This window comes from Rhinatrema bivittatum, chromosome 15, assembly GCF_901001135.1.
Source record: "Rhinatrema bivittatum chromosome 15, aRhiBiv1.1, whole genome shotgun sequence".
Taxonomy (NCBI): domain Eukaryota; kingdom Metazoa; phylum Chordata; class Amphibia; order Gymnophiona; family Rhinatrematidae; genus Rhinatrema; species Rhinatrema bivittatum.
The window spans coordinates 32,998,070-33,011,358 of record NC_042629.1 but is presented as its reverse complement, the minus strand read 5'-3'; the positions used below and the strand labels follow the sequence as shown (position 1 = coordinate 33,011,358).

At 41.3% G+C, this 13,289-nt stretch overlaps 1 pseudogene; it reads left to right on the top strand.

The window, feature by feature from the left end:
- The first annotated feature begins 257 nt into the window (after positions 1-257).
- LOC115077120 lies at positions 258-13,229 on the top strand (annotated as a pseudogene).
- The last annotated feature ends 60 nt before the right edge of the window (positions 13,230-13,289 follow it).

Here is a 13,289-nt window from a genome sequence, read left to right as displayed (position 1 = left end):
TTTGTATTGCAGATGTGATAAATTAAAGGATTAATCCATTAAGCAATTATTAGTATTCTTCTCTTAAAAATGTCTATTTGCAAGAGGTGTGCAGATGTTCATTTTCTATTGACCCTATGCTGCAAAACTCTTTTCCTCTGCCCTTTAGAGAGGAAGCAGATTATCAAATCTTTAGAAAGACATTTAATTTTGCTCAAGCTTTTTGCCTTTGTTACTTGGCTAGCTTCTTCGGATCTTTTGAACCTCCATCAATGGAATGTTCGCCCGAAAGAGGTGGCAAAAACGAGAATGATAATGGAATTCAAAAGGGTGTGGGATAAACTTGGAGGAACCCTAGTGGCTAAATGTTGGAAATGAGGTAAGTCTCAGTTATGTACCTACAAACTGAGATTGACAAATCAAAACAATCTTTTTATATATCACCATTTCAACTATCAGGTAACAATCCTAGAGTTCTATTTGGGATAACTCAAAATCTAACTTCACCCTGTGATGTGTCCTCCTCTTCCTCGACTGGCAGTTTCAACGTCATTAAAGGAAGTGATTTTATGGATTTTCTGTTTGCTAAATTGTTAAAGATCTCTGCAGTATGTGTTAATGTCCCTCATTGGTTTTAAGTGCTCCCAGAGAATTTGGACAGTAGATGGTCCTCATTTGATGAACTTTGTGAGTTTGTTATCCTGAAAATTATTTCATCTATGAACTCCTCCTACTGCCCTCTAAATTCATATAATGTCAGTAATTTAAAAGCTGTAAAGAGCACTATTGCCCCTTCTTAACGTCAATGGTCAATTTCTCTCTCACTGAAGAATATATATGCCAGAGGTATTGAAGTGGGCTTCTGTAAGATCACTACTAAAGAAGCCAAATTTTGATCCAACTGATCTAGCCAATTATCTAGTGGAGTGGAGGAGTAGCCTAGTGGTTAGAGCAGCAGGCAACAAACCAGGAGACCAGGATTCAAGTCCCACTGTCACTCCTTATGACCTTGGGCAAGTCACTTTACCCTCCATTGCCTCAGGTACAAACTTAGAGGGTCATTTATCAAAGTGCTATATGGCATTTTCACATGCGAAAAGCACCTTTAACGCATGGTGTGATGCAAATTAGGAAAAGGGGAGGAGTTTGGGGTGGGATTTCTGGCCAAGTGGGCACGGCTTTAACGTGGATTTTTACTACACCTTTTTCATTTGCGTTAAACCGTGTGATATGGCTTTATCGTGCTTTGCGATGTTACCTATGACAACTATGGAGTGTCATTGGAACTTTGAAATCATTTAACCCAAAGGGTATATTTCTCTGTGGTGATAAATGATAGTTATGAAGTGATATTGGAATTAAATTTGAAGCCACGACAAAACATGTTTTCTTGATACTTGAATGATGCTGAAGTTGTTTTAAAGGACTGTGATTTCAAGATTTCCTTAGTGAGTTGATGTTCACATTCACTTTTCACATAGGAATACCACACGGAGAATAATGACATTTTTCAACAGTGTTGTTGTCTTGAAGGACACTGATTTGAAAGATTATAACAACTTTGTAGCGAGCCAATGTTCAAATTTGATCTTTCACATTGGGATAGCATGTGAAGAACATTGACATTTTTTGGAATAGCTGCCATATTGGGAATTGATCACAGATTCATTACGGGTCATTGTGTTTTAGATATAGTATGAGTGTGTGCTGAGATGGATGTTTATACTTATTTTTTTGTACTAAGATTTTATTAATATGTATTATGTGGCGGTGATTTATATTTGAGAATTTATGTTATCAACATACAGCCAAAATTTAGAATTTAAAGAATAAAGAACTTTTATTGCAGATTTGTTATAAATACATTTGAAATATTGTACTATTTGTATGGCTTAGTTAAATAAGAACAGAGTAGTGGTTTGTGTGTTAGTTTCGGGCCTTGGCTGCAGTAGGTCTAAGGCCGGCCCAAGAAACAAAGACCAGCTGGGAGAGGGAGAGGAGGGGGCAATGCAAAGGCGAGACATGGAGACCAAGAAAGGAAGGGTGAAGATGAATAAGACCAGAGACGGATTTTGGTTCTTGCCACTGCAAGGCAGTATTGGTGCCCTTTATCACCCTCTCCTCCCTAGAAAGTCAGACAACAGGGAGTAGAAGATTTAAGGCACAGCCCCACAGGTTCTTGTGGCAGAAATTAGAAAACTCTGAAGCACATTGACAAACATTTTCATCTTCTATATTACATTATAAAAACATTTTTCTAAACTTGCATGTGTGTAGAATTTATTTGGTTTTTATTGCGTGAGGAAAGGAACCTCAAGTATTAACACAGGGAGGAGATACTGAAGATGGGAAAAGGAGGAAAAGGTGAGAAGACAAGGGATGGCGAAAGGAGAGTGGGAGAACTGGAAATTGGGGAGAAGAGAGTGGGGAGAACTGGCAACCTAGGACAGGGGAACAGAGAGAGAAAGAGGTAGGATGAGGATGGGAGGAGAGAGGATCTGGGAGAGGTAGGAAGGAAGGGAAGTTGCAGGATCTGTATAATAGAAACTGAGATCAAGGGAGGGAGGATTTGAATTGCATTAGGGGAGGGAGAGTGCAGAGGAGGCAGGAGGGGTCTCTACAGTGCTCCAGCTCTAATCTCCCACCCAATCTAGTGCACACACACCAGCACCAATCCCTTCTGTCTCTCACACACAATCCCTTCATCCCCCTCACGCTCTCACACACAGAAACATGTCTCCCGAGCTAATCCCTAATGATCCCCTATTCATCCCTAATGATCCCCTACTCAGCCCCTAACCTCCTCAAAAATGATCCTCCTATGCTATAGCTCCAGGCTCACCTTGCAGGGGTGAACCCTGAATTTTCACTACTGTACCTGCAGCCAAAATAGAGTCTCTGACATCAGCAATGGACACCTGGCCTGTATTTTCATCTGAAGCCAGGTGCAGAGATAATAAACTTCTTTGCCCAGGTAGCTTACATGACTGGTTTATCTGATCTGCAGGAACACACTGTTTACTGACTGTCCCTCCTAGAGAAAGAATTCTATTCTCTGTAAACACAGAGAATCAGAAAGACAGTGCTAGGCAAACAGACCTTTTGAGGTCTTTAGAACTGCTTAGGTTGATGGATGACAATCAAGCCATCCAATCCACAGTAAAGATTTATCATCAGACCCAGATCTGCTCAGTGTTATGCTGTTGACAGATGACCCTCCAGGAGGGTGGGCAACCAAGCCTTCTGAAGTGGGGGAAAAAAAAAGAGCCAAGCGCACCTCTAATCATGCTCATACTTTAATATGCATTAGCCCCCTGAATAATGCATATTTAAGTCAGGAGGAAAAGCACCGGGGTCAGTGACCATCCTGAAGAAGAACGACGCTCCTCAGCTTGCTGACAGTCCCTCCCAGAAGTAGGGCTGAAACAGACTGAGAAAGAACGAAAGAGCACAGCAGAATCGAACCCTCACCTCCCTGTCATCTGTTTGGTGTAAGGGCTGAACTCACTTTCAGGCCGATAAAGAAAAACACGCGGGAGAGCCAGCGAGCGCCCACTCTCCCGGCGCGCGCACAGGCCATTCTCCTGGGCACGCGATTCAGGAGGGTGGCCTATGCAAATTAGGGCCCGTGGTAAAAAGAGGCGCTAGGAACACTAGCGCGTCCCTAGCGCCTCCTTTTTGACAGAAACAGCGGCTGTCAGCGGATTTGACAGCCGACGCTCAATTTTACCGGCATCGGTTCTTGAATCCGCTGACAGCCACGGGTTTGGAAAACGGACGCCGGCAAAATTGAGCGTCCATCTTCCGACCCACTAGCTGCGGGCCGATTTTAAATGTTTTTTTTTTTAATTTTTGATATTTTTTATTTTTGAGGCCTCAACTTAATATCGCTATGATATTAAGTCGGAGGGTGTACAGTAAGGGGTGTACAGTAAGGGGTAATAGCGCATTTTTGACGCGCTATTACCCCTTACCATATAAGGGGTAAAGCTAGCACATCAAAAACGCGCGGCCAAACCCGGTGGAGCGCACTGTACTGTATCGGCCCATTTGTCACTCTCAATGAATGGGGGTGAGTTCCCTTTTAGCTAAGTGCACTTTGAGAGATAAGCAGAGAGCTAGAGGGAGGAATAGCCTAGTGGTTAGAGCAGGGGGCTATGAACCAGGAGACCAGGGTTCGAGTCCTGCTGTTGCTCCTTGTGACCTTGGCCAAGTCACTTTACCCTACATTGCCTCAGGTACAAACAGATTGAAAGCCCTCTGGGGATAGGGAAATACCTACAGTACCTGAATGTGATGTGATATCTCAGATCAAATGGTGGTATATAAATAAAATAAATAAATGGCAGAATGAGAGACCCAGAAACAGAGATTCCCTGGGACCAGACAGCCATGAGTGTTGCAAGCAGTGTGAGCCTGTGGTGCAATTGACACAACCTTGTGGGAAAAACCCCAAGGTCTGTGCTGCCAGCCAGGCTAGGACAAGGTCCAGGAGTCTGTAACTCCAGTCAGATTCAAAGCTATTGCTGAAGATGAAGCCAGGCTCAGACTAAAGAAAAAGTGCAGGCAATTCTGTGTTGCACAGCTGGGGTTTAAATCACACTATTCTAACTTCTTTAACCACATCCTCTGGCAATGAATTCCAGATCTTAATTGTACGTTGAGTGAAAAAGAACATTTCCCAAATTTGTTTTAAATGTGCTCTTAGTCTTTGTATTATATGCCTCTTAGTCTTTGTATTATATGAAAGAGTAAATAACCAATTCACTCATGATTTTATAGACCTCTATCATATCCCATCTCTTCTCCAAGCTGTACAGCCCTAATCTCTTTAGCCTATTCTCATAGGGGAGATGTTCCATCCCCTTTATCATTTTGGCTGCCCTTCTCTGAACCTTTTTCAATGCAACTCTATCTTTTTTGAGATGCAGCAACCAGAAATGCACACAGTACTCAAGGTGCATTCTCACCTATGGAGCGATACAGAGGCATTAGGACATTCTCTGTTTTATTCACTATTCCCTTCCTAATAATTCTTAACATTTTGTTTGCTTTTTTGACCATTGCCGCACATTGAGCTGGATTTTAATGTACTGTCCACTATGATGTCTAGATCTTATTCCTGGGTGGTAACTCCTTATATGGAATTAACAGCTGGAAACTATTATATTTGAAACTAATGAATACAATGACAATCTGATTTGCTAAGAAAGAGAATATAACCAGGTAGGGAACAGAAGCAGTAGTACTCTTAGATATATAAGATGGTATCTGAGTAACCAGAGCTGCTTCCCTTTTCTTATAAGCAACTGTGCAGAATAAAATACAAAAGAGGAAGTAATTACAGAAGCTGTCTTGGCTGTATTTTTTCTTTACATCTGAGCAAAAGAGTAAACCAGGGATCTAAAGGAACAAACCTCCCATAATTGGGGTTCATTTCCACAAGTCCAAAATGCAGCAGCTTGGTGCATATGTCTGAGGTTAGTGTTCTCGAACATATAATGCCGATTTTATTCACGCTGCACTGGCTTCCCATCACCTGGAGGATCAAGTTTAAGGTAATAATCCACAGTTATTAAGACTATACATGGGTTGGCCCACAGATGTTTTAATGCTCATTTAATCAGCCCTCACAACCCTTAAGGTCCTCTTTTCATAATTTATTAGATGTTCCTTAGGGAAAATTTCACTCCTTCCTCAGAACTCCTAGGTTGTATTTTCCCTTTTTCTTGCTCCATGACTTGTATTTCTTCATTTTCCACTGATATAGGTTCTACTTCTGTTCCAGTCTCTATTGCTGCCTTTCCGGCCTCTTTACAATGCCTCTGGTAGGCCTTTCTGCAGCCTGAGTACCAAGCCTGGTCTGGCTAGTGAGGAAAGGGGAGCCCCGTGTTTGTTCTGATTCCTGGTTAGGCTTGTGCTCCCTCGCTTTTATCTCCATGCTTTGGGCTTGCGGATCTTCAGGGCACACCTGACTGTCTCCTCTTTTCAGTGAGGCCCAATCCACAAGGCCCCACCGCAAGCTTTCTTGTATATGAGCCATGGTCACTATAGGTTCCTTCATCTGGCTTTCACCCTCTTCCTTTGCACTCTTCCGTGCTGGTACTTGTAGCTCTGTTCTGATGTCTGGCATCTGCGCCATTTGTGCCTTCACTGGCTTCACTGGTGTTTTGCCAGGCCTCCCTTAGGCCTCTCTCTGGGGCGATCCTGGTTATCGTTGGCCAAGCACTTTTTCTTTAGTGTGGTGACCTCTCTGTTGAGTTCTATCACCTCATTCTCCACTTGGGTTACTTCTGGGGCAATTTTCTGTATCTCCACTCACTGCTGCAGCCAGTTCGCTCCTCTGCTTGGTGTGCCCTTCTGAAGTTACGTTCTCTGGCTCCTCTACAGCTTTTCCCTATATACCTTTGAACTGGGTAAGCTCTGTTTCTCCCAGCACTCCTGCTCTCAGGAGAGACGAATTGCTAGCCCATAAAAATACACTGTGGCCATAACTTTTCTTTCTTTTTTTTCCCCCAGAGTCGCCTTCTGGCAGCAAACCTTTTTTTTCAAGGGCTTTGCCCTGATCAAACACATCAACAAGCGAACTGGCCTTTCTTTCTCTGGGAAGAAAAAGGCAAAATCCCAAGCCCCGCTTCTCCATTTCTGACTGACTTTTTATTTCTTCTCTCTGTCAGGTGGAGCTCCTCTCCATGGCCTGTAGTAACTTTTATAATGCTATTCTGCAGTCACGCCCCAGCACACAATTCTTTATGTTTCCAAAAACGTTTTCCAGTTCCTCTCCTCGTGTGTTCTTTTGAGCCACCCACTTTTGTTCCTCTCGGTGCTATGTGCACATGCTTAGCAGCACCGCGTCTGCACCCAAACTGCTTCTCTGGGCAGGAGTTGCACGGTCATTTTCATTCTCTTCTCTAGTCTGTTTTGGCTTGGGCCTTGCTTTAGGCCCCAGTACCCTTAAACCCAGAGAAAACATTTACTTATTTTCCTGGAATGATTTTCTGCTCTTTCATACACTTTCAGAAACACTCCTTGTTCTGCTTCGAGGCATGGGTCTCCGTCTATGCATAGCGTAAAACCAAAAAATCCCACCTCTCATACCACATGTGGCACAGAAATGAGCGGTCAAGGCTTTTCCAGTGCATTGATTTACAGTTCAGCAATTAAAATCAGCATTTTCACAGTCACAACACAATTGACAGAGGTCAGCTATATTAAAGGAGATGCCTTTCTCTTATACTCACTATTTAATCTTTACTAGAAGTAGGCCAGCTATATTAAAGGGATTACCTTTCCCTTCTTATTCACAATTAGGACAGAATGATTACAGAATCTGGGTCTCTGGGGCCTGTCTGTTCCCCTCTGGGGCTGTGCCTTTATTCCTGCTCTCAGGAGACCCACCCACAGTGCTAACTGCTTACCTAACTTCTAAGATGGACCAGGCCAGATGCCTACGATGTGAGTTTGTTCAAGGTGAATGCTGTTTTTAGAATGTAAAAGTCTATTTTTGGTTTGTTCTGAATGAAATGAAATAAAAATAGACAGCTGAAAATATCCCAAAATTTTCTATTCCTTTCAAATAAATAAAAAGAAATGTTAAAAATGTATACATAATAATAATAATAATAAAAATAAAAGAATAAAAAGATCACCTCCCTGAGCCCCCCTGATCTGAGGCCTCCAATCCCTCCCACGCCCCTGAAAGAAACCAGGCCTCTCTGATCCACTCTTCCACCACAGATAGGCCAGGGCTGGGCATCCCTAATCCCCACTTCCCCTTCCATGGGGAATCTGCAATAATGAAAGAGGCAGGCATGATCCACAGCCACTCTTGCCCTGCCGGCTCCCCTTGACAAATAGCGTCAGCATTGGAGCCATCCGGGGACATATTGGTTAAAAGCCACAAAGTAATACAGTCATAAAGCAATACGGCTATAAAATAAGCTTCCGAGTGTTCATATTGTGGCAGATAAATATTTTAAATAAATATTGTCAGTGAAGGTGGGAGCAGAGGGGCACGGTGAGACTCCTGGTAAAGCAGAAACAATGGGGGCAATGGAAAGGCCCCATTTTATGTTTCCTTTTTTTATTTTTTTTTAAATTTATGTTTATTTCAGTTTGGCCTGTGTATATGTGTGTTTGTGAGTGAGAACCTGCATGTGAAAGAGAGTACTTGACAGTGGAGTCTGTGTGTATGTGAGAGAGAGCATGGAAGAGAGTGGGATCCTGTGTAAAAGAGAGCTTGTGTGTGAGAGAGCGCATATGAGAGAGAGCCTGTGTGTGTGTGTATGGAGGAGGAAAGAAAGAAGACAGGAGGAGGCAGAAGAAACAATAAAAGAGACCCTGAAAAAGGAATAAGGAAATGACAGGCAAGGGAAAAAAAAGAGAAAAGACTGGGACCAACCAATTAGAAAAATAAGATCAGAAAACAAAGGTAAAAAACCATTATTTTGCCTTTCAGCGATTGTAATATGAAATCTTAGGGAATGTGCATTTATTGTATAATTGTATTTTACTTTTTCTTCAGTATTTCAGAGTTCACAGAGTCTGATTTATCTGGCTTTCATTTCAGTTTTGTCTGCATTTTTCTGTTTCTAGTTTGTAGTCCCTTATTCTGTATTAGGTAAGGGCCTTCTGTGATGTGCATATGTGACAGAGGTGCAGTATTTCAACTAGGGTGTAGTTTGTAGGGATTTGTAGCCATCCAGCTTGTTCTGTTTGCCCACTAGGTGATGTATTAGTGTCTTTTTGTCAATAAAGTTGCTGCTGTTTGAGTCCTGAGAGTTATTGTTATGGTATTGGTATGGCAAGGTTCTAGGTGTCGTTTTTTTTCTTTTTTTGGGGGGGGGGGGGGGGTGTTTGTGTTACTTCACAAAGTCTTTGGCAGTGTAGGGAGTTTGTTTTGCTGTCACTAAGGTGACACCAGAGTTTGAATAAATATTTTTTTGCATATTCTAGTTCTGTTTTACACCCATTGCAAATCTTACATTCGTTTGATTATTATGATTTCTGTTTTATTATAGTTATGACATTCTCTGCATTTTTTGAAAGAGGATTCATCAAAGAATACATTAATATTTATTTTATTACACGATTGGATCTGATGTTTCTCAAGTTTTCTTTGTTTACTTTTTACATAATATTTTGTATTTATAAACCGCAATAGATATAACAAATTTAATCAGATTAATAAGGCATTTTTAACGTTGGTAAGAGCTTGAGGTAATAGAATTAAAATATTTTAAAGTGTCACTCATGATACATGACAGCTGTTGCAGACTACTTACAAATCCATGGTAGGGTGCATATGCTAAGGCATTATTTATCTATAAGAGTACAACTAGTAGGGCCTAGAACTGTCTCTACTGCCCATCTATGTTAACCTTGGGCCCCCCAAAATTCAGTTCTGGCTATGTCACTGATACCTAGGACCTTAACTGTCTTGACACACAGATTTTCTGTTTTGTGACACAGGAAGTTGTTTAAAACCAAGGAGCTTGAATCAATTCCCCCCCCCCCTCCCCACACACACATACTTTCCTCAGATGTTTGGGTCTCCATTACGTGTAAAATTGATTAAATATTAACTGTCATTAAAGGGGATATTAAACTGCTAATTCTGCTTTTTTATGTTTCGGCGCTAGATGGGATGGTTTACTGCTATGCAGTTATTATTGTATTTTATTTTTATCTTATGTAATTTGATGAGTGTTACTTTGTAACCTGAATAGAATGGTTGATAGGTGGGTTATTAATATTAAAAAAAAAAATAAAGATTTTAACTGACAACCTGATCAGATATGAATATAAACCTTGTTTGGTTGCCCTGTCTGCCCTCTTTTCCTCCATTTTAAAGGAAACTTATTATTGCAGGCATATTGTTTGTATTTAGTTTTCATTTGTGTTGTACTTACGTTTGTTAGTTGATACACTATTATGTTTGTTTTGGTCGTGCCTCACCTCGAACAATGGATAAGGTGATATATAAATCTTTTAAATACAGTAAATACATAAATACAATCTGGAAGCTGCAGATCTGTTGTATATAGAGACTCCTAGGTCTCATTGTAACATATTTATTCTGGCAGGATACTTTATGCCACACTCTGAAAGGGATAGAAAGCTGGTGAAGTTCTCTAATGGTTATTTGTTAACAAAGAGTAAAATTTTCTTTTGTAATTTGTCTTTGTCTGTTTCAGATGGCTCTGTGTAAGGCTGGAATTGTAGGCATCTTCATCATGGTTCTCCTCGTTGCTTGTCTCACCCTATTCATTGAACTGAACTCTGTTAAATTCTGCATTTTCTGCCACAAGAGAGCTGGTGGTAGAAGTGATACCTTTTTGCTGTTACCAGACATTGACTGCCGGGAGAACCCTCCCTTCCTGGTTATTCTCATCACTACACAACCTTGGCAGCTGGAAGCTCGGGCTGCGATCCGTCAGACATGGGGGAAAGAGAGAATAATAGGGGACAAGCAGGTGGTGTCCTTTTTTCTCCTGGGGACGATGGAGAAAGAGAACAAGCAGGCAGAAGCCAGCATCATCAGCGAAAGCTTGAAATACAAGGACATCATCCAGAAAAATTTCAGACTCTTACTACAACCTGACACTGAAGACCCTGATGGGAATAGAATGGGTTCATCACTTCTGCCCACAGTCCAGCTTTGTGATGAAGACAGACTCGGACATGTTTGTTAATACATTTTACCTCACTGAACTGCTTATAAAGAAGAATAGGACCACCAATTTTTTCACCGGCTCTCTCTTTCTTATTGCACGGCCCATACGGGCTATAAACAGCAAGTGGTACGTAAGCGAGATCGAGTATCCAGGGCAGAGGTATCCTCCTTTCTGCTCTGGCACAGGTTACGTTTTTTCTACTGACGTCGCCAATCAGATCTATAACGTTTCACCCAGCGTCCCTTATTTTAAACTGGAAGATGTTTATGTAGGGCTGTGTCTGGACAAGTTGAGAATACCACCGGAGGAGCTTCACACCGGACACACTTTTTTCTCTGTAAAAGTGAAGTTCTCTGTCTGTCGCTTTAGAAAAATTGTGACCTGTCACTATGTCCAACCCCATGAGTTGATGATGTACTGGGACGCCTTGCAGAGTTCACAGCATAAAGAGTGTCCATGAGTTGTTCACACTGAATGGCTCCACTGCAACTAAGCCAAAATAACCTCTAAAATAAATGGATGGGGGTGGTTTGTACAGCTAGTGCCTGTGTATACAGTAGAGAATTACATACACTTCTCCTTTCCTTCTCCAATTATAATACTAGTCAGTGGTGGAGAATGCAACTGAAATTCAGCAGAATTTTGCTAGTTAAAATTCTGCCGAGTTTCAGTAGCTTGCTCAAAAGACTGAGTTGCCTGGTTATTTTTAAACTGTTTTGGGAATTTGAATCTTATCTTAAACTCACCTACCCGTCTACCATTTTTTTTAATATATATACACACCACAATTGCATAGCGGGCTGGTCTTCCCTTTCTTTAAAAAGAGGTCTAACTGTGGCTAATGTCCCCTCTCTCATGGTTTAATAACCTCTTGTGATTGAGTTCAATGTGCACTTCATAATATCCTTGCTTTGTTTCTTGGAATTTCTTATCTCAAAGTTAAATGAAGGCTATCCAGTCTTTTACAGTCAGTGCCACATGAATGATTATCTTCCTTTTGAAGAGAGATTGTATGTGTGTGCACCTGGTTCAAGGAATTTCTAGCACTCAGAGAACGAGTATAATCTCTAAAAAAAATAAAAACTAGATTGTACCAGCTCCTCCAGGTCAGTCAGACAGAGAAGTACATAGAGGACCCCATCAGGGACATGGTAGAGCAATCCCGTCTCCATATTGGCAGCCCCTGTGCTTTGTTGGAGGAGCAAGGTCATGAGGAACTGAGGGAAAACAGAGAGGTATATAGATGAGACCTTCATAAATATAGTAGAGCAGTCCCATCTCCATTATGGCAAACTTTCTACTGCGTTGAGAGGCAAGGAGACTAGAAAGGAGCATATTTCAATGGTATATGAAGTTTTTCTGTAACTGAGGCATGTTCTCCAGAAGAAGAGCTATCCTCTTGGACTAAAGATGTATCTTCACAGCAGTGGAGGGCAATGATAGGACTATCTTTGTTTCTGGGGATTTGATCATTAGGAATATAGACAGTGGGCAGCTGTTGGCCAGTAGGATCGCTTGGTAACTTGCCAGCCTGTTGCAAGAGTAGCAGACTTCATGCATTGCCTAGATAGGATTTTACAGAGTGCTGGGTAGTTGCTGGCCAGTGATATAGGGAGGCCAGTGATATAGGGAGATGCAGGAGGGAGGCTCTGGAGGCTAAATTTAAGCCTTATGTAGTAAACTCAAATCCAGCACCTCCAGGGTAGTATTTGCAGAAATGCTACTACTTCCACATGCAGGACCCCAGAAGCAGACAGAGCTCCAGAGTCTGACTCTGAGGATGAGACAAATGGTGCAAAGATGAGGGCTTTAGATTTATTAGGAAGTAAGAAACGTGTTAGGAAAGGAAGAGCCTATTCCAGCAGGTGTTAACTATTATAAGGGAAACAGAACAACTTTTAAACAAAACCATGGGGGAAATCAACAGGAGCACAGGGTTTGAGCATGGTATCCACAAAGAATACCTTTACACAAAGGATAATAGATTGTTTTACCTATGACCAAGTGTACAAAACTGATTCCCAACCCTCTGAATCATCTACTTGTAAGAAAGATGTGGAAAGGAACACTTTAAGATGTCTATATGCTAACCCTAGAAGTTTGAAAAATAAAATGAATGTAGTGGGTGGAAGGAGAGTGATTTTGCCTTGTAGTCTGGATCACACAAACAACCAAGAAAATTATAACATTGACTATGTCTTATGTGAAACTATGAAAAGCTATATTTCTGTAAAATATATGTGCAAAACCAAATGCTTGGGAACAAATAACAAACTGAATATATACAGTATACAAGCACAATAAGCAAGAGTAAATATCTTAATTCCCCAACTAATAGGGAATAATTATATACGAAAGCCTAGTGGAAGTTACAACTTTCCTGAAAAAGTGCCTTCCAAAACTCCTCAGATCTCTTTGGGAAGACTGGAATGCGCATGGGAATTCTGGGTCTCTGCCAAGCTGGTCGTACTAATCTGTAACTCTTAGCAGGAATTTGTAGATTCTACTGGGTGCTGGGGTTATATAATTTTTGGACTGCACATGCACAGAAGAGATCTCTTTGTTTTCTAACTTTCCTGAAATATTGCCAAACTATGGATAAGAAATTCTACTGCATGTGTCTTCTAAAAATGG